This window comes from Molossus molossus, unplaced genomic scaffold (assembly GCF_014108415.1).
Source record: "Molossus molossus isolate mMolMol1 unplaced genomic scaffold, mMolMol1.p scaffold_m16_p_9, whole genome shotgun sequence".
Taxonomy (NCBI): Eukaryota; Metazoa; Chordata; class Mammalia; order Chiroptera; family Molossidae; genus Molossus; species Molossus molossus.
Window position 1 is genome coordinate 71,213,416 of NW_023425403.1, and position 23,923 is coordinate 71,237,338.

General features: G+C 35.3%; 1 pseudogene; it reads right to left on the bottom strand.

Annotated features, from left to right (window-relative positions):
* The window catches only part of LOC118622406, a 49,119-nt pseudogene that overhangs the window by 17,974 nt on the left and 7,222 nt on the right, over positions 1-23,923 (bottom strand).

Sequence of the window (23,923 nt, forward strand, 5' to 3'; positions counted from 1 at the left end):
TGAGCTTCATCCCACACTCTGAGAGGTCACTGGTTCAATATTCGGTCAGGGCTAGATCCCCAGTAGGGGGCACGCAGGAGGCCGTCAATTGATCGTTCTCTCTCATCAATGTTTCTCTCTCTTCTCTCTCTCTCAAAAATCAATAATTAAAAAACATATTTAACAAAAAACATTCACTGTCTAAATCAAATATCAATAATAGTGAAATATCCAAAGGCTCTACTATTTTGAAAGTATCTTTGAACGACTATTTCAGGCCCTACTTCAAGAACTCCAACAACTAGTTGGATTTACCATACAAGTAAATTATTTCAGCAAAATAATGATGCTGTATGCATACATATGTGTTAATATTGGGGTACAAATATATGTTCATGCACACATTGGTATGCATGTATACATACATTGAGGTTTTTTTAAATTTTTATTTCTTACCCCTTTACTATTAGATTTTATTTATAAATGCAGAAGCCCATGTAATGTGTGGAATGTTTAGCTAGTGAATCCTTATGTACAAAATATATTTGTATAATTCTGAGGAACCAAGAATTTAAGTCTCATTGAAACAACCTGAATGTGTTTTTCTTTTGTTTTAACCAAAAACAAACAAAAAATTCATTATCTTAACATTTTCCCTACTTCTATTTTCTGTCACTGGGAGAGCAATGCAATGAAAATATAAGGGCATTATATTGTTAAAAGCAAGACAACAGGCCCCAAATGGGATTGCTTATGCTAAGTCCCCTGTCACTAAACTGAAATGTAGTTTAATTAAAGTTCAGCTCAGAACTAGTTAGGTAATCTGCCTGATAGACTCCTGTCATCCCCTAAAGGAAAATAACATTGCAGGTTATTACCAACCCGCTTTTTCTGTTTGCCTAGTGTAACTTCCCTGTTTTTTTTCCTGTTCTCTTCTACTCATAAAAGTCTTTTATTTTGTACAGCTCCTCAGAGTTCCTTTCTATCTGCTGGATTGGATGCTGCCCAATTCAAATTGATTTTTGCTCAATAAACTCTTAAAATTTTTAATATGCCTCTGTTTATCTTTTAACAGTTCTGGTGTCAAAAGACAGAACTGAAGTAGACCCCAGACACCCCCCAGAAGCAGCGAGCAACCAAAGGTAGGTTCTTGTTCAACTCCTTAAGCTCTGCTTTCTAGCTGCCTCTGGAGATAGTAGGTAAGTCCCTCTGGGATCCTTTTTTTTTTTTTTTTTTTGAGCATGTCTTTTTTCTTGGCTGGGTCCAACTTTAAAACAGGACAGGATCTAGGGTCATATTGGGTCTCTCTTAAACTGGACTTGGTCCAATTGGAGGCCTGGGGTAAACAACATTTTTAAAGGCTGAACAAGCCGGTGAACTTTGCCAAATACAATTTTGAATTACAGTAGCCTCAGTGGAGAACTTTTAACCTAGATAAGCTTATTTATTTATGAGGTGCCTTAGAGAAAAAGGAGTCTCAGCCAGGCACTCATGAGGTAGAGGAAACTTACTTTTCTTTTTCTGCAGGGGAGACGTCTGTTGGGACACACCACTGGCTCAGGCGCCCGTAGCCCAGATCCTGGGGAAACTGGCAGAAGGTGGCAGCCGGGAGAATTCTTGCCCACCAGCTCTCCCAGATCTCTGTATGTGGTGCCTGGTGGGGAGAGGCAGGTGAAATGTCACATTGTCCTTTCCTTCCAGATTCAGTTTGGCAGCAAAATCATTAGTAAGAATTAGACATTTGAATTGTGACTTATGCATTAGCTTTTGGATACTCACTGGTAGTCCATCCTTTCTGTCCCAGAAATAATAATTGCTTTCTTGTTTGTCTCATTGTGTTTTCTGAAAACTTGGCTCAACAATCATCAGGTTGGGGAACAAAAAATATGTATAGTATATGGTCAGACAGAAGTGTGAGTTGCACAGGTAAGTAATATAGTTCAAGAGCTGGCAATGCACTCTGCAGAAAAGATGTAAACATATACAAAGGATAAGGAATATCAGGAGCATTTCTTATTATGGATGGTGCAATTTTAATTAGAGTTGTCAAGGTAAAACTAATTGAGAAAGTGGCATTGGAGCAGAGATGTGAAGAAATGCAGTATTTAGTCCTTTAGCTATCAAAGCTCTGTAACCATGGCTCCTCGGGTCTGCTGGAAGAACAAGCAGGCCGGCTGGGCGGCCACAGGCCAAAGAAGCCTTGGAGGGGATGAAAATGCAGCACGAGGGGCAGAGCCGCGAATAGATCATTTTACAGATGCAGGCTGTTCTGGGACACAAGGGGAATCATTATGAGTGAGAAAATAAACAATTATATGGTAGACAGCGGATCAGATGAAGCGGCAACATGTTATATTATCACTGGAAGAACGTGAGAGGGTAAAGAAAATCAGGTTTAAATCAACTATCTGGAGAGTAAAATTTAAAAAAAAAAAAAATTGATTTTAGTTTTGGAATGAGTGAGAGCGAGGCAAGTCCTGAAATCCGAGCGGTGCATATGCAGGAGTGACCTCAGGGTTAAAGATGTCTGTATTCAAAGGGGGACTGTTTGGAAAGCGTCTGATAAAGATGTAAATATTTGTTGAGTGAATGATAAATGTCAAGGGGAAGGAAGGAGATGTTCTATGAACAGTAGTGAAGAAACTGACTCCATTTCCACACTCGGTTTCACGAAGGTCATCAGGAGGACAGAGCGACCTCTTGAGAGGGCTACAAGAAGTCATTTTGTAAAGTGGTTTAGGGTAAATAGAACCAGGCACTGTAACACATACATTCTCAACAGCAGAGGTTTAACATATGAATTTTATTTTACTCTCATACCTCTGCTCCACACGATGAGCAGGGAGCTGTGATCCCTCCTGTCAATTGGATTATTCCATTGTGTAGCAGCACCATCATTTCCAACCTGTGTGGACCAAGTCACCTCGAAAGAAAGAATGGGAATCACTGCAGGAGGCTTTTTATGGTCCAGGCATGGAAGTGCTGTATATTATTTCAGCCCCATGTTCCATTGGTCAGAAAGATCCAAGGAGACGCTTTCATACTTTGAGGATTTACCTTTAATAAATTTCTAAAATTCTTTTTCATTTTGACAACCAATGATGCTGGATGTTTCGATAGAAGGCTGAGCATTTCAAGGTTAGATGAAGCAAGAGGTTGGCATAGATGAAATGAAATGAGAGGGAATGAGAATAAAGAGAATGATAGAGCAGGAAATATTTTTTTACTGCACATTGTACCACCCAAGGAGGAAATCTTCAATTAAACAATTTTTAGAATGCCAATGTAGAATATACTGAATTAACATAAAGTTATAAACTGATCACTTGCTAAGATAAAATATTTTGCACTTCTATTACATGGAATAACTGAAAATATTTATCAAATGTAATATGCCATTTCATTATAGATTTGAGATTCCACTTAGGATTTATATACATATTTCATTGAAAACATGTTCTGAAAAAGAACTTGCTTTCAATATTTCACGATATTATAGAAATGCTATGTTACTATTTAGATTGCCTTGGTAGAGATAAAAATATGGGTGTTACCAACTGAGAACAGACACTGATCTCTAATAGTTTTTTAATAGAAGGAATGGTTCATTGAGTTTTGTAAATTGAAACAACTAGTTCCAGGCCAGTATTTAAAGTATAAAAGCAGGTTTTCAGATTTGTCCTTAGTAAATTTACAGAAATATACTAATGAGCTCTTCTGACATAAATGCAGCAGCTCTTTCCAAACCAAAAGGTTAACTGTTTTTTCATCAATGTACTTTCAATTCATTATTTCACATTTAGGAGGATGCAGGTGGTAATATCTCTTCATAGCCTCCAGAAGTAAATCAAGAAGGTCAGGCTTGAAAAGTTCACAATTATATTGAATATATTGACATCTTAGAAAGACTAATGGGATGAAATAATGAAGGCTATAACAATTATAATGGAGAAGATAGAGGAAATTAATAGTAATCATCACCTACAACAGATAATTCAATAATGACTTCCTTTTTAAACTATGAAAAGATTACATTACATATATAATAGCTAAGATTATTTATATGTTTGTATGTATATATATTCTTATAAAAAACTCGAAAGAATGGAGTATCAATCAAATTTGGGAGGGAATTGCTATTTTTTCAAAACACAATTTCAACTGGGTAATTTAATGGGTAATCATCAGCTTATATAACAAAAACTTTTGGACTCTATAAAACCCAAGCTTTTCTTCCTTTATGTAACAAATGTGAGGATACATATTATAGGCAAGGAAATATGCTAAGGCCTATCAAGTATATAAAGAAAAACAAAAGTTCCAAGTTGCTTCAACAAAGTAGCAATATTTCAGAAAATGGTCAGGTTTGTTCTTCAGTTTTACAGTTTTACCAGATAAAATGAGTGATTGTGTGTGTGCATGTGTGTGCACACAAACATGTATATATACATATGTTTACACACATATACACAAACACACATACATATACACATATATGCATGTTTGTATATACATTCACACATACACAGAAATATACACATGTACTTGTAATATATTGAGGGTTTATATAAAATACCTTACTTCTATCAAATGTATAAAATTAAAATTAAAGATAAATCAGGAGGGATATTATAAAATATGAAATCTGCTAAGAAGTAAGATCTCTGAGAGGAGAGACCATGTCTAATGCCCAACACTTTATATAGATGCTTAGAAGATAGTTTTTAATTAAATATGTCCTTTTAGTTCTGATGGCATTTAATTTATTGTCCTAAGTTTGCCAAATAGATTATTATATGAGCAAATAGTACTTTTTCTTTTTCAATATCTTTACTTTTCTTTTCTCCAATTGTATGATAGCCATTTTTATAATGCATATACCTGTTTTAAATACCATTTATAATCTTATAAAATATCATTGTATAGCATACTATTATTTAAGATTCAAGTGTATTGTAAAGTAATGGGATTTATAATATGACATAAACATTATTCTTATAATATTGAAATATTGAATATACAAGATTAGAAGTTGCTGGAATGATTAAGTTGCATTAAGATTTTCTTGTTAAAAAACAAACAAGCAAACATTAAAAAAAAAAAAAAATAGAGTGGAGGTATATTCAGAAGAACCATTAATTCTACATTAAAATTTAATTTGAGCCCTGGCGGGTTTGGTTCAGCAGTTAGAGTGTAGGCCCTCGCATCATAGGGTCCCAGGTTCGTTTCCCGCTGAGGGTATGTACCTTGGTTGCTCTGTCCCTGGCCCCGGTTGGGGTTGTTCAGGTGGCAACCACTCAATGTGTTTCTCTCACATTGATGTTTCGCTCCCTCTCTCCCTCCAGCTCTATCTGAAGAGAAATGCAACAAATGTCCTAGGGTGAGGATAGAAAAATAAAATAAAATAAAATAATGGCTAACGTCTAAAAATAATTTAATTAGAATTCTCCTAACCAAAAGACAGCTTATTATTTTTGACTATTTTATTTAGTTTTTTAATTTATTGGGGTGACACTGGTTAACAAAATTATACAGATTTCAGGTGCACAATTCCACAGCATATCAGCTGTACACTGTATTGTGTGTTCAACACCCCAAGTAAAGTTTTCTTTTATCCACTTTTATTCCCCCTTACTCTCCTTCAGTTCCCTGATCCCTTTTCCCCCAGGGCAGTCTCCACACTTTTTTTTTTCAATTCTTCCACTCCCCCCAGCCCCAGCCCTTCAACTCCCCCCACCTGACAGCTGTCAGCTTGCTCTCTGGAAGACAGCTTATTATTAAGGCTTTGCAAATATGCTCATTTTTCTACTTCCAAATGGAGTGCTCTTCTCTCCTTAATGCATTTTACACACCTTCCCTTGCCAAAACATAACTAGATTATTCAATGTTCTCTTTGCCCAAATGCATACCTAAGCTTTTATATTTCTCCACTCAAAGAGTGGAATTTGTTACCTAGGGCAAGTTGCATGCAACTGATTACCTTGAAGTCAAACATTCAAATTCACTCTGTTGAGAAGAGCTAACCTACCTGTGTGAGTTGGTAGGAGGATCCAGAAACCTGATTTTATTCCCTGTTTCTGTCATTTACTGACTGGATGAACTTATATTAGGTAACACATTAATGTTGTTTCTTCATGTGCAAAGTTATTGTTTTAGGAATCAATTGTTAAATTTATTCAAAATATAATACAATTCTATGTCATTATCAGTAGAGTTCTCACATGATTTATCAACCAAAGTAGGATAATTTAATACTGAATGTGGGTGCTCTAGATAGTTATTCTTGGACAATAAATGTAAACTGGTACCACCCAGAGCAAACCAGGTTGTATGACCAACATATATAAGTATGAAATAAATATTAGCTATGTGACTGATAATGATTATATTGATGTCTCAGATTTTGAATTTTAGCATTGTCTTGAAAATATTCAAAAAATGTAAATTAAACTTATCTTTATTGACATATATTGAAGTATCAGTGTTATACATAGATTTGTTCTACTCCATATATATCTATGACTTTTGGAAAAATAAGCAATTTTCTTTGAACATTTCAGTTATCTCATGCATAATATTATCTTCTTTGTATTTTTATGGATTAATGTAAGAATTAAATATGAGTATATATATATATATATAGAGAGAGAGAGAGAGAGAGAGAGATTTATAATAAAGTGCACTGTTTCATTTCTTTACTGCATAAAGTTAAACATGTAGTATATATTAGAAACACTTTTAAGAATCAATGATGATTTACTGCAATTTTTCATAGGCTCATCTGGCTTAGATGATTGTCTTTAATGGTACTTAAGGTAAGTTTAATTTAACATGCAATAAATAAATTAAAGAGTTACCTGCAAATTATAACCTTTGCTATGGTATACAATTACACATACTTTACAAAATAATTAATTTAAGCATGAATATATATGGCAAACTCCAAATAACACACAGGGTATGCCTTGTATTTACGCAAAATCATTTTCACTAGAGAATTTTAAGAAATCCTTAGGTTTATATGTCTAAATAAACATAGGAATATGGCAAATGTACTCAATTTATTCCTACTTTTATGATACCTATTTAAAGATTATTGAAAAGAAACAGCAAAATGACAAATAAGAACATTTAAATAGATATGTCATATGTTTTATTCTTATTTCTTTCATTTAAATCCTGGTTTATATTATCACATAATTTCTAAGTATGTTTTCTTTATAAGTATTCTGTTCATTTTATTGTCTATATTTTATTTCTTTGCTTATCCAGAGAGCATGTTACACAAACTTAACTAGATATTTTAGATTTTCATTTTATTCCTTACTTATTTTTTAATTAGGTTAAGACGTAGTGTGGTATTAGATTATACTATGGTTTTCCTAGATTCTTGAATTAATTTTGATAGGCAATGGACATAGGTTGGGAGCTAATTAATCTAATGCAATATTTTATGTGTTGGAATTTCTAGATCTGCCTAGGTTTAAGAAGAATAAATAAAATTTCAGTTTATATAAGTAAATCATCTTAAGATTTTCTAGCCATCAACATAAATAAAACACCTTCTATGAAACTGAGCAGCTCACATCTGGTAAAAAAGCATAACCTAAATTTCAAGCCAATATCTTGAAGACTATAACAAATGTATAATCAACATGTGGACACTACTTTGCTCCAATAAATTACTAAAAATTAATTACCTGCTCTAAAGTCATTAATGTGTCCAATTGGCCTATTGGAGCATTTGATCTCTTATCTGAAAAGTAGTTGGTATTTCTAGAGTTATCAATATCTAGCTTGACTTGCTTTGGGTATCATGTTAAGATTTCTATGTAAACATAAGCCTCTGTGCTATAGACTAAATGGTGGTGTCCATCCCCCAATTCATATGTTAAATTATATCTCCCATGTGGTAACACTAGGAGGTGGGATCTTTGGGGGGTGATCAAATCATGAGTGTGGGGCCTTCACAATGGGATTAGAGCCCTTATAAAAGAGACTTCAGAGAGGTACCTTGCTCTGTCTGCCTTGTGAGAACATAGTGAGGAGGCAGCTGTCCCTGAACCAAGAAACAAATTCTTAGCAAACACCAAATCTGCTGGTATGTAGATCTTGGACTTCCCAGCCTCCAGAACTGTGAGAACTAATTTCTGTTGTTTGCAAACAACCCAGACTATGGGTATTCTGCTATAGCAGCCTGAATGGAATGACTGTGAAGAGGTTTAATTAAAAAAAAATAAAATAAATAAGCCTGAATAATGAATGCATCAGTGTACTGTAAATGGCTGGAAATTTTGGGAAATCACAAGTAATGATATGTAGGAACAGAGCTCAGTCCCTTGTTTCATATTCTGCTACATAAAGGCATGGACATATACAGTTGTAAAACTATGGCTCATTTGTCTGATCTGAAACACACAAGAGTGGTGACAGCTTTGATGTCTTGCCATCTACAGCGGCATTTGTTTGCTGCTCTCACATTCGTGATTTGTGTTAAACATTTATAACATCCTGAATAAATCCAAGCTTCAAGCCTGATAGATTTGTCTTTTAGCTTTATGAAAGTTAACATACTGAATATTCTTAGTATTTAGACATTGTCCTATAGAAGAGCTCTGTTGAAGTTACTGGCTTATATGCTTTGTAAATATAAATAACTACTGACTTTATTCTGCCAGGTTTAATGTCTTACTAGAGACTTAGAGGTGGCTTTATTGATCAACATTTAGGGGCAGCTGGTTACAAAGTGACACACCACTGTTGGTCAGGAAATTAATGTGCACTGGAACAAAATGACAAAACTAGACTAGAGAGTGTTAAGAAGAAAACAATCAAATTTCTTGCCTGAAGAAACTTTAGTACAATTAGGCTAGGTTTGAAAATACCAAAACATTTGCTACAGTTTATTATAATCTCTTAGACCCACCAAATCCACTGTAAAGCTATTTTATTCTTCCAAAACTCCCTGGACTGACTACATTAAGCATAAGCACAGTATCTTATGTTCTAGAACTTTATAGGTCTCCATACTTGCAGTTGTAGAATATGGATGAAACCGCCCCCCTCTCACCTCCCTTCTTTCCTTTTTGGGGGAACCCATTGCCCATTAGCCTATTACAGAAAGTTCAAATTAAAGTGATAAAAAGATAAAGCAACATAATACTGTTTTTTTCAAATTAAATAATTTACTTATATTGTTTTAAACGTTAAAACAGAAAACATTTTTAATAAGCAAATACAGGATAAATATGCAGCCCAATCCCCTGGAATGCTCATGGGGTCCCTGTCCCTGAAGCTCCACTGGAATACATGTCTCCTCTTGGTGGGGGCCCGGGGCCTGCCCCCAGTGATGTCCTTTCTCCACCCCAACACTAATCCCTTCCTTCTATACTCCTGGACAGAAGAAGAACTTGGCCCAACCCAGCCTCTCTCCTTTCTACTCCCTGGGAGATCAGCGTTGTGAGTGTATATGAAGCGGGACCCCCTCCCCCTATACCAACACACTTCCGGCTCCTGTGGTCCACTCACTGCACCCTGACCCCACGTCCCCTCACCCCACCTCCACAAAGAGACACTGGACTGGGAAATGGGAAGGAGTGCTGGCTAGAGGAAGACCTCTCTCCAAAGACATTTGAAAGGAAAGGGCTGGCTGGGGGTACCCCACTTATTTCCCCTCCCTTCAAACACCTAATGGACCTCCTGGTTTCCCTTACACACCCTTAGGTGAATCCTTGGTGATGTTTTTGGCAGCTTCAATATAAAATGTCAATTCTCAAGGAACAAAAGTATATAAATATCTATGCAATTATATGTTACTATATAACCTTACACATTATAATTTGCTGCTTATCAATAATATTTCCTCACATTTCTTCTTACCTGACTTAAATTCTCTTATCCTTCATTGAGAACTTCTGTGTATATCCCTTCAACGGCTTTGCCCTTTTTGTCACATTGGTCAGTTGCAATTCTAATGACAGACAGCTCTCAGTATATTGCCTGCCTGCAATACATACAACTGAATAAAGTTGAAGAATAAGTCAAATTTTAACTTGTCTTCTTTTATGTTCATGACCACTGTCCTCAAGTGAGACCATAATGCTACCAGGCAGTCATACCCTACTTCTTCTTCTTGAATCACGTTCCTTCATTCCTATGCTGTTGTACTTTACCTCTGCTCCCTTCAAACTCCTAACTGTTCCGCTCTCTTCACGGGTGATACCTTTGCTCTCTATTTCAGTTCTAAAAGTAATTTCCCAAAAACATCCTGCCATTCATACCATCTTAAAATAAATCAAACACAAAAACTCAAAACTATGTTCCTTAAATCAAACCAGATTTTGCTAAAATCACAGAGGCATCCATACCGATGCTATCTATACTGAGCGACCAATAGTCTCTCTTGGTCTCACTTCAGTTATTAGTAGAATTTGATCAACATTATTTCATTCTCCTCCTAGGAACAACTTCTTTATTTAGCATCCAGATGCCATATACTCTTGGCTGTCCAGCTGCCTCATTGCACATTCATTTAGCATCTAGAAAAACAAAGAAAGAAAATTTTTTTCTGAGTCACATAAGTGAGATGGCAAAGGGTGCATCATTGTCTGGAAAGTGTCACGATAAGACATGCACACTGTGTTTCCACCACCTTATCGATAACCTGTGGGAAATGAACAAACCTGCTAAGTGCAAAGAGAAGGGTACTGTGTGCCAAGACTGAAACACAGACTGCCACCAGTCCTGGTCCAGTGGGGCGTCTAAAGTTGCAGACCACAGGTGAACTCATGAGTTTCCTGGAGGCACTGCCCCTAAATCTGAGAGGGCGGCAGGCGCACCACCCAGTTCATCTAAGAGAATTGAACAATTAGTTGCTAACTAACTGTTTTGTTTTTAAAATATTTTTTTGAAATGTGCTTGTGTGTGTGTGTGTGTGTGTGTGCGTGTGCGTCTGTGTGTCTGTGTATGTGTGTGAGTGTACTTACATTTAAAGTACTTTGAGCCCTGGCCAGTTTGGCTCATGGTTGGAGTGTTGGCCCTTGGACCAATGAGTCCCGGGTTTGACTGGATCAAGGGCACATACCTCAGTTGTGATTTCTGCTGGCCCTGGTCCGGTCATGTGGGAGGCAACCAGTTGATGTGCCCCTCTCACATCCATGCTTCTCTCTCTCTTCCTGTCTCTCCTGCCCTCCCACTCTGTCTGAAGATAAATAGATAAATATCCTCTGGTGAGGATTTAAAGAATAAAACAAAAAAAATAAAATACTTTGAAATGTTTTTCTACCATATACTTCTCTGCTCTGCATGTTAACTTAGACATTAATGAATGAACTGAACAAAATATATCAAAATTTGACCCTAAATTTTGTTAAAATTTCTCTAGCATTCATTTCTCTTAACCCTTTCTAACATATTTATGATATTTTTGTCATATTCAGAGAACATATTCTTTTGATTTAGTTATTAATTTTTCTTTTTCTTTTTCATTGATTTTTTAGAGAGAGAGAAAAGGATAGGGAGAGAGAGATAGAAACATCAATGAGAGAGAACATCGACTGACCAGCTCCTGTATGCCCCCCCCCTCCCCCGCCCCTAGAGATTGGGCCCACAACCTAGGCATGTGCCCTGTCCGGGAATCGAACCGGCAAACCCTTGGTTCATGGGTCAGTGCTCAACCACTGAGCCACACTGGCTGAGCAAGAACATAGTCTTTTTAAATAAATATGTTAAGACAAGCCAATTAAGTAAGAAAAAGTCAACAAATATCAATTAATGCATTTTAAGCACATACTGGTGACTCAAAATAATTGTACTGCTATAGGCATGCTTAATTTTTTTTATTTCTACAAAAATATTATTTAATATGTTATTTCACAATATAATTGAGTACTGGGCGCCCTATGGAACTGTATATTTTGCTTACAGAGAGGCGCAGAAAGAACACGGTGGAGGTGGAGCCGCTGGTTGTTACACAGAAGCTGGAACAAATGATCTATGAAACGAGGAACATAACTATCACCCATTACTCCAAAATTTCTCCTTGGCTTCCTGCTGTCGAATTTTAAATTTTATTTCATTTTTCATTCACTGGACATCTGTACAATGTGATGAAAGGAATGTGTAAAGAATTTCAGATCTAAAAAGTAAACGAATCCACTAAGTTTACTGACTGACTCTTCCGACACTGGTTAAGAAATATTTTTACTGTTATCATCTTGTTTCAAATCTAATCTTACGAAGCTTTTAAGAGAAGTAATACATATTACCATGCCAATATACTGTCTGTGGGATCTCAGACCTAGTTAGCATTTTTATTGAACTCCTGTGTTAACATTTTCAGAAATGCTCTGTTATTAATTACCAATTTAAATCCATATTTTGATACCATGGGTCACTATTAAATGGGTCATTTCAGCAGTAATAGCTCTTACTAACTGCAATACTTCAATTTCAGCAGATTTCAGTGTTAATAATTAAAGTGTGCATGTACCACAACCTATTTGTCATGATAACTAGACAGCATAAGACATTAACATCATTTTGCTTTTGATGAAAGACACCATTCCACTCCACTGCTGTTTTCAAAAGCATTTTACTTCTCTTAATCTAGTCTAATTAAAGGAAACTGGTTATTTACCTGTCATGTAAAAATAATAATTTCATATTTTAACAGTAATCTGGGGAGGTATGATTGCTAAATTTGCTAGTTGACTCTGTAGGAAATATTGCATATAATTTATTATCGTTTTGTTAGTTCTGCAAAACCGACTATCACCGGCATCGTTAAGGACTAAGAGTATTCCTCTGTGCATATTCATCTTCAAGGCATCTCAAATGTAAAATGTGCAAATTTCTTCCTCTCCAGCTCTTACGTTCCCACAGCCTACTTGTATTCCAAAGAGAAAACTGGCAAATTTGAGCAGCAGGCTACAAAATAACAGCTCTGAGATTATAGTTTTGTCTCAATTAGTCTAGCTGTGGGATTGAGAGAAAAACAACCTACTCTCCTTGAACTCCAGTTTTCTCTTCAGTATTATTTAAACTGTGCTCCTGGCTTTGGAATTCCATAGTTTTATTTAATCTCTAATAAAGTTAGAAGCAAGCTAGAATTCAACAGAAAATAGTCTCAACTCTAGAAAATGTACTTTGACTTCACATAATAAACATCATTACAGATCATAAGTTTACTCATGGAATGTGTGTTCTCAATGTATATGTATTACAATATCACTATTGTAAGTTACTTTAAAGGGAATGGATATCTCCTTTTAAAAATGAGATTTGAGTCTTTTTATCTAAAATTGTTTAATATCTTATGTGAAAAGACATAAAAAACATGTGAAGAGTGGTAAGTAGTTTTTAAAAAAAAGAATGGTTCATCTCTTCAAGAAGTACACACCCCAGCTCTTTGTAGAGAAGAATTATTTTCTTTAAAGTTCATACATGCACACACATAATCACACAGAGTTTTCTGTTTTAAAGTATTGCTGTGCTATAAAATAAAAAATAGTAATATATTTTAACCCAACTGGCCAATACTGCATTTGAGTTGTGAAGAAAACACTATATTTTTTCTTGTTTTCTAAATGTATTTCTCATTTTATGCTATATCCATCAAGTAATCAGTTGGCCATAACCAAAATATTGTGAGGTCAGCCATTTAATCTAATCCCTGAAGGTAGAAAGCGTTATGTATACAGGAAGGTAATTATGAGACTGTAAAAGTGTGCCTCGTAGGTGAGGGTAGTGGCATTGTTACTTACCTTATCCATAGGATAGTGTTTATCTTCTTGTTTTTAATTTTCTTCTATGTATTGATTCTTTCCTCACTCACCCTCGTGCCTCCTGGAAGCTGATGTCAAGCGCAGTTTGAGGGGTGGGCCTGATTATTCTAAGACTCTAAGGGCTACTCTGTCATTCTATGGGTTTCTCAACATTAGCACTACTGACATTAAGGGTTGGATAATTCTTTGCTGTGGGAGCTGTCCTGTGCATTGCTGGTTGTTCAGCACCACCGCTGGCCTCAACCCCCTGGATGCCTGCCATGCTGTCCTAACTGTGATAACTAAAACATGACTTCAGTTATTGTCAAATGTCCCCTCCAGGGCAAAATCGCCCTCCCAATCACACCGCTGAGTCTAAGGACATTCTAAATATCTTTGCCAAAGATTGGCTCAGAAATGAGCATTCAGATATAAGAAGGCTTCTGGAAAGTCTAGGTAAAAGTTACAGCACCTGTGTGAAGACACAGGGAGGAGGCTGTTTCTCATCTTCCTCTGAGCATGGTCACGTCAAGGCTCGGGGCATGTAACTGCGTCCCCGATTTTTTGATGCACCTGAGGGTGAAGCCCAGCTTCGGAATAGTGAGGGAATACTGTAGACGCAAGGATCCTAAAATACAGTTCAGGAGGTTAATGAATCAGCCATCCTTCAAGCCCACATTTGGACTTTTACTAACGTGGTGGAAGTTATTTTCTTAGTGCATAAGCAGACATGAGTCGGTTTTTATTTTAAAAAAAAATTTACATGTTACCATAAGGAACTATTATAAAGTTTACATTGGATTTTACAGATATTTTCCTTGATTTTCTTTCCCCTCTTTCTTTCTGGTGGTGTAGAAACTTTAAAAATCCATACCAAAAACTTTTTCCCCCTCATTTTATTTGGGTTTTTCAGATTTAGAAAATACATACTCTTTTGTTATCAAAAGTTCAGCTGAGTAATATAAACTTGAAAATCCATGACTTAGATACAAAGACTAATTTAGAAAATATTTTATTTCTATAAAGTCTGAGAAGCAACATGTACTAGTCTCAGTTAAAGCTAATTAGGCTGCAACATGGTATTAAGTTTCAATGCAGAGATGACCCCCCCCCCCCCGGGCCTTTTGTTCCCCACCTTCAAATGACATCTGTTTTCAATCTGACTTCAAGGTTTATAACTCACTTTTCTGAAAGAGTTCTAAAACATATTGTTGAAATTCAAATAGATCACAAGCCACTCTGCTGTAGCAATATGAATCATAGTTCTTCATGGTCTCTAAGCTTAAGAAACACATTGTGCAAAAGAAATTCCCTTCTGTTGAGTAAATCATGATCTTCAACTTAAAAGTGCTGTCCTTACCCTGGCCAGTTTGGCTCAGCGGTTAGAGAGTCAGCCTGCGGTCCAGAGAGAACCGGGCTCGGTTCCCACTAAGGGCATGTACCTTGATTCAGTTTGTCCCCGGTTCTGGTTGGATCATGTGGGTGGCAGCCACTCGATGTGTCCCTTTAACATCATGTTTCTCTCTCTCCTTCCCACTCTATCTGAACAATAAAATGAAAAAAAATGTCCTCGGGTGAGAATAAAAAAAAAAAAGTGCTGTCCTCCATATGATTGTCGTGTTTTGGTACTTTATTGCAAATTAACTAAACAATTATTTTTATTTTGGCCCTAACAAATCTATTTTTTCAAATAAAATATTCTACTCAACAAAGTATTTCTTTTAAAAAAGAAAGCTGATTCTTCACCTAAACGTTGCAGAAGTCTAACATGCAATCTCAGGGATGTGGAGGTCAACATGCACAGTCCTTCTTCATGCCTCGTCTTCATCAGAGATGTGTGTAAACAGGTATATTCACAGATAGTTACAAAAGAGATCAATAAAAATCTACTACTATCTACTATTAATTTCATTATTAATGTATTTCTAAAAAGCTTTTATGAAGGCTAATCGTTTTCAAGAATTGACATAATTCTATAAATTTAAAATTGTTGCACATTAAACTGTTACATCTTCTCTGACCCCACCTCTTGTCCTTCCAGATTATAACCTTTAATGCCTCAACACCAATAAAACGTTTGACACAGAGGACTTCGATGCCTTGAACATTACAATTTCACTGTCTCTTCCCTTCTTGAAAACCTTTTTTTATTCCCTACCCAGTGTATATATCTGGTCCTTATTTATAATTCTCCTCTAAACACCGTCACATCCCTTGCCCCTTATCGCTTTGTCATACCTGCTTGGCAAAATCACAACGTTAGCTACATCCAATCTTAGGTACTCTGACTCTGCACTAATGCAGCCAAATGTGAACAAGAAAAAGCACTCAAGCATCCTATCCGGTCTCTTTAATTGCATCATTGTGAACCGGAGTGAACACTGCGCGCTGCCCAGGCACCATAATGCATTTCTGTATTCCATTTGCTTCTCTCCTCTACTTAAAAGCTATTTTCTACTCTCCTCTCTCCAAACAGCCATTGTTTGCCCCTCTATTCTATTCTCAGGCAGCAACTTTCTTTCTTACTTCCCCAAGAAAATTAAATACAAGATTCTAAGAGATGCCCACTATCCTATCTACCCATCATGTAACATCACCAGCCCTCCACACCTTGGAAAATTTTTCATTTCACATTCTTGCACACCTAACTTCATAGGAAATCCATGCTTACAGTTGATTAGGTCAAAACCATCAAACTCACAAGGGGCCTATTTTTCTCTCTTTCACTTTATGCTGCATTTGTCAGGATATCCTATTGGCTCTACTTTCAAAAACACATGCTGATTCTGACCCATTATTATTATCTTCACTTCTAGCAGTTTATTTCTCACTGTATTATTTATATAACCTCGAGTATGTCTCCATGCTTCTATTCTTGTCTCAATACAGTTGCCAAGGATGCTCTTATATAAACCTTCATTCAATGAGTTAACCCAATGTCTTTCAACTAAATTCTTCTATATTATTCTTTTTTTTTCTTTTGATAATTCAAAATAAGTTTATTTTATGTTCAGACAATGGCTGTACCCAGATCTTTCCATATTTGGTTATGTGGTTTTTCTTGGTTCATTTCTCTAGCTCTAATTATACTGCACACTCATCCAGAGAGAATTACTTAGTTCCACATTCACAACATTGCACATTTTCAGCTATTTATTAACTCATGAATACTAATAATATTTTATTTTTTACTTCTCCCCAATGTCATATAGTATTAATATACAAATAAGAACCTCATCTTAATATCAAATGTCATAAAATGTGGCAAATATTCTTTTTTAATTGCTAAATCTTTAGCGAATATCTAGGCTGTGCCAGGACTATGCTACATTCTAAGACTACATTGGTTTACAACGCAGCATTTCTAATCTCAGGTATAGTTTTTGAGAAAGACATTTTAATGGCTACAGTAGGGAATATAAAAATATTAAGATCCATGTATTTCATGGAGATAGTAGAGTGTTATGGGAGCTTGTAAAAAATATGCCTATTGAATTCCACACCAAATAATTCATAGGACGTCTCTGGGCAGATACAAGAAGACGAGGAGGGCAGGCAGCAAACAAGTGACTGTGTGTCGGAAGGTGACACCATACGTCAGGGCGTGAGATGTGAGAGGCAGGTCGCGAGCAGCCTTCCAGGACTGAAGAGCATAATGAAAAGCTTCTTTCTCTGTTCTCTATCTAATTTCTTTATTTTTTTCAGAGATAATGGCTTGCATTTCTTCTTTATGAATATTTTTGGTTATCTATTACATGTTACATTCATTTACTACAGATTACAACGTTAACACAGCAGTTATTTGCATTCATAATGAAACACATTGTCCTTCCCATAATCTTTACTGTTAATGCTCATAATTAGTCACTTTCTCCTTAATGGATTCTCTAAAATCTAGCACTTTAATCACTGCAAAAGAAGTGCCTACAAATAGCCCAAAGGAAAGAGAAAAACTTATAAACTACAACCATTTTAACTGATGAAGGGTGCATAAGGGAAATACAGTCCTTATAAATTATGAGTAACTTGTATTTCTCATATCTCATTGTGATTATTATCATTCATTCAATAAACATTAATAGCTACACTGTTACATTTATATTATACCATAATTGCATTGTATGTTATTATGTTATGTCATAACAAACTACATTAAAACCCCCTACAAAGCATCTGAGAAAGTGAAATTACCATTTCCCCCTATAAAATAAATCTCTAGAAGGGAAAATTGTATCACATAATTTGTTTTATTTTCTTTCTGCATTTCCTGAAATGTGAGTTTCAGATAAACGTAGTCTGCCTTATAAAATGTGCACTAAGAAAAGAAACAGATGATGTTCTCTTTTTTTTAACCTTATTTTTATTGTTCACGCCATTACAGATGTCCCCACTCCTCCCAGCCCCCCTCTGCCCACCTCCATACAACCCCTGTCCCCTCTTTCCTCTGGCCATCACCGCACTGTTGTCTATGTCTGGGTTCTACATATGTTCTTTGGCCAATCCGTTCACCTTCTTTCATGGAGAGTAACCCAAAAGTTTGGTCAGTCTCTGGCTCCCTCTCTTACAATATGTATAATCTCTGGTAAATCACTTAACTTTTCTGAAAGTTTTGATCACATACAACTAATAAACAATTATAATAACATTATTTTTTATTATATATATTATTATGATTTTACAGTGGTACTTTATGGAATCTGCATTTTACTTTGTGGCGTGCATTATTTTTCTCCTCCAGGTATCTTGTCCCTTTCTAATTTTTTTCTTTGTTGATTTTAGAGAGAGAGGAAGTGAGAGGGAGAGAGAGATAAAAACATCGATGAGAGAGAACATCAATTGGCCGCCTCCTGCATGCCCCCTAAAGGAGATTGGGCCCACAACCTAGGCATGCGCTCTGACTGGGAATCAAACCAGCGACCTCTTGGTGCATGGGTTGACGCTCAACCACTGAGCCACACCAGCCGGGCCCCTTTTTAATTTTCTTTTATTTCTTCCTCTGTTCATCAAAAATATTTAATGGAGTTTAAGTCAGGTGATATAAATACAGAAAGAAATTGTATAAAATACATTTTATTCATATCCAAAAATAAAACATCTGTAATTATTTCTCTTATAAAGGAAACTTAAAATTTACATATTTTGTTTTGAAAGGCACATTTTGACATTTCATAATATATCATTTTATCTTTTATTACTCAGCATCTCTATTACTTATAGAATAAATATGGCAATAGCAACCCCTTGATTCTGATTAAGGAAAATATATAGGGCGCCCCCCAAAATCGATACACACTTCCAATAATTATAAAGCCAGTGTTTATTAAAATAAATTTCATTTTAAAAATTTAATAGAATCGACAAGCATCCTGTATACATTTTTGGGGGACACCTTGTATATTGGTAATAGTAATTGTGCATGTAAATCTAGGTATAATAAAGAAAAGACTTACTGCCCTGGCCCATGTGGCTCAGCCGGTTGGGCATCATCCCATATACTGAAAGGTTGAGGGTGTGATTCCTTGTCAGGGCACATGCCCAGGTTGTGGGCTCCATCCCCGGCAGGGGTGTGCAGGAGGCAGCCCATCAATGTTTTGCTCTCACATCACTGTTTCTTTCTCTCTTTCTCTTCCCATTTTCTAAAAATCAATAAAAAATCTTGAAAAAAAAACAAAAGACGTATCAAAGATTAGAAAAGACAAAATCATTCCCATTTTAAAAAATTTGATTTCTGCATATGCCCAGGTTGGGGACTCAATCCCCAGTGGGGGGGGGGGGAGCGGGTAGTGCAGAAGGCTGCCAATTGATGTCTCACTCTCACAGGAATATTTCTCTCTCTCTAAAAAAAAAAAAAGCTCAGTAAAGAATTGATTTTTCACAAACATGCTATTTCAAATGTTTAATGCTATTGAATTCCTAGATGTCTAGTGAAGGGGTGTGATTCTGAAAGTCTAGTAACATTTATTCTTTACATATAGTGAAGATTTATTCATTGTGTTGCATATTCTCAATTTTTTTTTACCAATTTGAATATCAAAAATTGCTGTATCTTTCTTGGTATAATCTTTAATTTGCTTAACATTTCCAGACTAATGTCAGTGCTTCTTTCTCAGTTGCATTTATTGCATATACTCTGATGATCGATTATGTAAAAAACTCGGTGTGCCACTGGAGTAATGCAAAATGGCACTGAGAAATGACATGTATTTTAACATGGATGCTCTTAAACACCATTGTATGTCTTTAACCCATTTATAGTTGATATTTGAGAGTGGTATAGAAAAGAGTCCAATTTCATTCTTCTACATGTGGATATCCAATATACCAATTGTTAAAAAGACTACCCTTTCCCTATTGTATACTCTTGGTACATTGTTAAAAATTAGTTCATTATTTATGCATGTGTTTTTTTCTGGGTTTCCTATTTTTTTCCTTTGATCTATAAGTCTATTTATATGATCGTATAATGCTATTTTAATTAGTATAGCTTTGTAATATATTTTGAAGTCATGATGTGTGATGCCACCAGCTTTGTTATTCTGTCCCAAGATTGCTTGATTATTTGAAGTGCTTCATAGTTCTATACGAATGATAGGATTATTTTTGTTTTTTCTGCAAAACAATGCCATTAGGTTTTGACAGACATTTACATTGACTCTGTAGATCTCTTAGGGTAATATAGACATATTAACAATATTAAGCCTTCCAATCCATGAACAGAGGAGTTCTTTTCTTTATTTTAGTTTTAACTTCTTTCATCAATATTTTGTAGTTTTCAGTATACAGATACTTCATCTCCTTGGTTAAGTTTATTTCTAAGTATTTTATTCTTTTTGATGTGATAAATGGGATTGTTTCCTTAATTTCTTTTCTGGATAGTTTGTTATTATTGTATAGAAATGCAGCTGATTTTTGTATATTGACTGCGTAACTTGACTGAATTGGTTTATTAGTTCTAATTGTTGGTGTACGTGTTTCTTTGAGTATATATGTGTGTGGAGGCTGTAAGGATTTTTACACATAAGATCATGCCATCTGTGAACAGAAATTATTTTATTTCTTTATTTTAATTTAGATAGGCTTAATCTTTATTCTTGCTTAATTGTTCTGGCTGTGACTTCCACTACCTCATTAAATAGAAGTGACAGGAGTGGGCACCCTTGATTGTTCCTGATCTTGGAGGACAAGCTTTCTGTGTTTCACCACTGAGTATAATGTTACTAGTGTGTTTGTCATATGTGGCTTTTATTATGTTAATGTATGTTTCCTCTATGCCCAGTTGGTTAAGAGTTTTTATCATGAAAGGGTGCTGAACGTTCCCTTTTCTGCATTTATTAAGCTAATAATTATGTAATTTTAATCTATTAATTTATTAATGAGGTATAGCACCATAACTGATTTGCATATGTTGAATCTCATTTGCATGCCAGAGATAAATCTTCCTTAGTCATAGTTTATGATTCCTCTTAATGTCCTGTTATCCTCTTAATGTCCTATTGAATTTGGTTTGCTAGTATTTTGCTTAAGATTTTTGCATCTGTGTTCCATAGGAATATTGGAGGGTAGTTTTCTTATAATATGTTTTGCTCTGGTATCAGGGTAATGTTAGTTTCATCAAATGAGTTTGGATGTACTCACTTTTCAATTTTTTTGGAACAGTTGAGAAGGACTGGTATTAATTCTTCATTGCATGTTCGGTGGAATTCACCAGTAAAGTCATTTGTTCCTGGGTTTTTGTTTATTGGAAGGGTTTTGATAACTGATACAATCTACTTATTTGTTATAGATCTGTTCAGATTCTCTCTCTCTTTATTATTCAGTCATGTTGGGTTGTATGTTTCTAGGAACTTATCTATTTCTTCTAGGTTATCCATTCCATGTAACTTTATATTGGCATCTGTGCATTTGAAAACACAGCCACCCTTCCAGAGTTTTATGAACTGGTTTCTATAGGAAAAGACCATCACAAATTAGCCTGGCTAGAGATTCTTGGAGCCTCTCAACAGCACGCTAGCCACCCTCTTCCCTTTGTTCTTACCTGCCCCCACCAAACTATGCTAGCACCTTGAGCTCTGGGATGGTGGCTAGTGAGCAGAAACAAAAAAAAAATCCTTTGAGCAGTTTACTGGAAGGCCTGGATTTTGGAGGCACCTGTGACTTTTCCCTGTTCCTGTGCCTTTTCCTAATCCTGCAGAGTCCTGCTAAACTGCAGCAAGCTGACCTCCCCTTTCCTTTGCTATAGCTTAAATCCTATTTGGCTGTTTGTGATTGGTTGTCTTTAGGTTTAAATTTTACAACCTTGAGGAATTTATTTCTAAGCTTAGACTTTGGTTCACTTATAAAGATCACCAAAGCATTGGAACCGACTCAGTCTGATGGCTTCCCTGTTTAATTAATTTAGCAATATAGCAATGCATATAAACTACATGTTCTTAAAAATCAAATGTAGCTGAAAAAAAAAGTTATACTTAAAATTATGCATACATTTTCTGGCCCACTAAATATAACTCATTGAATAGTTAAATCTTCATCAGAATGAAGCCAATGTGAATTGCCAAATGTCACCGTCATCTGAATATTCATATAATTTATCAGTTTTATAATATTAATAATTTTTCACATGACCAGGAATAATCACATAAAATTCATTCTCTCTTTAAATAAAACATGCTCCCTATAAGAAAAGAGAACTTAAGTTGGTTATATTATTTTGTACAATCATTTAATTGCATTGATTTAAAATTTTAGAAAATTGTAATTTAAACATGAGCATGAGATCATAAAATGATTACTGCTTTTTATAATGAAGGTTTTTACTACATACATAATTAATCTTTATTTTTAATATTAGTTATAGCTCAAAATGTAAAGCAATTAATAACTAATACATTCTGGGATCTTCATATCTTGTGTAGACTTTCAAAATGTATTGACTTTTCTCCAAGGCTGATTAGAAATAATTTTCAATTAAATTGCTTTGCAAGTGTTAATTGAGAATCAAATTTTCTTACACAAAACATTTTCTATGGAATTATCTAACTTTAAAGAACTACCTACTTTTTATATTTACATGAAAATACTTTTATTTTTCATCAGATTTAAGAAAGAAATTTAGTAATTCCAGGATATCTGGAAAATATTAAAAGACATGAAGTAAATATCTGGTGACTGCATTTTATCAGACAACAAAAAACATAAATGTGCATTTTCTCTAGTATGATTAAATACGCCAACCTGGCATTTACGTTTTATCACAATTCACACATAATTTGACACACAGTATTATTTGTGAGTTAATTTTTTTCTTTCCTTGTTACCAATCTATCTTATACCAATATTGTTAGTGTAATGTTAACATAAACTGATCCTATTTATCATTTATCTTTCATCTATCATCTATCTATCATCTATCTATCTATCTATCTATCTATCTATCTATCATCATCTATGTATCATCTATCTATTTAAATTTGAAATATAAAGCATAATATAGTGAGTCACAAATTAAAATATAAAAATAATTTCTCAAAACAATGTTTAAAATATTATAAATTAGAGATATAGCTACCATGTATGAATTATGTATTTAACCCCTGTGATTCCACTTCTAAGAATATAGCCAAAGAATGCCGAAGCACCGACCGGAAAGAATATATGTACCCCAATGTTCATAGCAACATTAATCACAATAACTAAGGTCTGGAAATATCCCAAGTGCCCATCAGTAGATCAGTGGATAAAAAAACTGTGGTACATTTACACAATGAAATAATATGCAGCTGTAAAAACAGAATAATCTATTACCCTTTGAGACAGCATGGAGTGACCTGGAGATTATTATTGTAGGCAAAATAAGCCAGTCAGAGAAAGACAAATCTCACTTATTTGTGGAATCTAATGAAAAAAATACACTAACGAATAATATAAAACCAGAAGCATGAAAACATGAAAGACTGATGAATCTCAGTGGGAAGGGGGCAGCAGGTAGTGGGAAGAGATTAAGCACAGAATTTGCACACACGTATGCATTGCACATCAACACAATCGGGTGGGGAAGGCCTGGGTCGGGAGCTGCATGGAGGGGGCAATGGGGAAAGACAGAGGGAATGACTGTAATACTCTCAACAATACAGATTTTTAAAAAGTTGTAAAAATCACATGAAAATATGCAATTTGATTCATTT